Raw genomic sequence first — 1,643 nt, 5'->3', positions numbered from 1 at the left:
AGTGTGCTTCTTATGGTGGTCGGTGCAATCATTTGTCCCGATAAGGTCAGTGGTGTTCCATACATGATCTCGGTGGCTGTAAGTGCAATGTCCATTTTAATGGTTGGTTGGTTGGTTGTTTTTGTTTTACGGCATATCAACCCTTTTCAGGTTATTTAATGCCGAATCCAAAGATTTTGAAGAAAACATTTTTAATAGAATATATTTGTTGTTTTCAAGTCGGTTTCTATTTAACCCATAGTTGGGACCCTAACAGGTACTACCACTCCGGGTCAGAGTGGACCTGGGAGCAATGGCAATTAAAGGGTGGCTCCACATTCCCCAAAGCCCGCAAGCTGAGGCCTCGCCACTGGATATAGTTTACCCATTTTAATGGTAGATCTGATACCAAGCAGTACGATGGGGAGGAATCCAATCCAGTTATTGGGATCGGAATTTGTGTAATATAGAAGCGCCCATTTTTTCTCATCTTATTCCAAAAATCTATTGTTGAGTTAGCACTTGAAGATTCATTCATATTCTTATTCAGCTTTTTACTCGCCTCATAAGTAAATATTTATTACTTGTTAGCGTTGTTCTTGGCACTTCCAAAAGACGTATTATCACCAAAAAGGGTGCTGTTTTACAATTTATCATTATGCAGAGGGAGACAACTAAGAGATTCGTTCATTTTTTCATCTCCTAATTTAGGACGCTCGATGCGACGATATTTTTTTTATTAAATCAAAACATTAAAAAAAGAAAGCGGCAACAATTTTTTTTTTAATGTAACAAATAATAAAAAATATAGTCTTTACGTGACTATTAAGAGAAAACCAACGAACTAACAATATTTTCATGAGATGAAAAAAAAAGCTGCAACAATTTTGTTCTCCATTTTTATAACACTTTTTTTTTAAAGTTTCATCCTTGTTTTATTAAAGAGTTTCATTCTTTGTATTTTTTAAGGTTAAAGACTATATTTAAAAAAAAAATCTTACCATAACATTTATTTTTCAATTAATTCCAGCTTCTTTTTTAAATGTTTTCATCTAATGAAAATATCGTTAGTTCTCTAGGATTTGTAATGCTTTTAGGGCACACCCTAATAAAATAAATAATTCGATACAAGCTTCTAAAATGACAAACGCAACAACTTCATAAACGGTCAGAGAAAAGGTTTATTGAGGAAAAGGTGGTATTTTCCTTGTAGAAAGCTAGACTCCGGCACCTGGTATTATCGCGGTAGTTATTCCAGTGGAATCGCTGATACCGTAGAGATAACACCGAGGTGAAGAGAGAGAGAGAGAGAGAGAGAGAGAGAGAGAGAGAGAGAGAGAGAGAGAGAGAGAGAGAGAAGAAAAGAAAAGGAGGTTCGTTCCGTTTTATGTTGCCCGATTTCCTTTGGGGATAGGAAGTATCAATGCGCCGTACCCCTGACTGATCAAGATGTGGCCGAATAGCACAGGGGAGAGGCATTGATTCGAGGAAGAAAAAAGCCCCATTTGTTTCTGCTACAGTTAGTTGGTTTGAGCAACGTAAATTATGATATGAAAACAAAAACGATTGTCTTCATAATCGCATAAAAACTACATTTTGTATTATTAATGTTATCAACTTTGTTAGATTAAAACAAGCAGACGAGCCTCGTTCTGAAAAATCTG

Source organism: Euprymna scolopes, chromosome 28, assembly GCF_053919585.1.
Source record: "Euprymna scolopes isolate OS-2025 chromosome 28, ASM5391958v1, whole genome shotgun sequence".
NCBI classification, from domain to species: Eukaryota; Metazoa; Mollusca; class Cephalopoda; order Sepiida; family Sepiolidae; genus Euprymna; species Euprymna scolopes.
The sequence above is the reverse complement of the archived record's forward strand: the minus strand, read 5'-3'. Positions refer to the sequence as shown.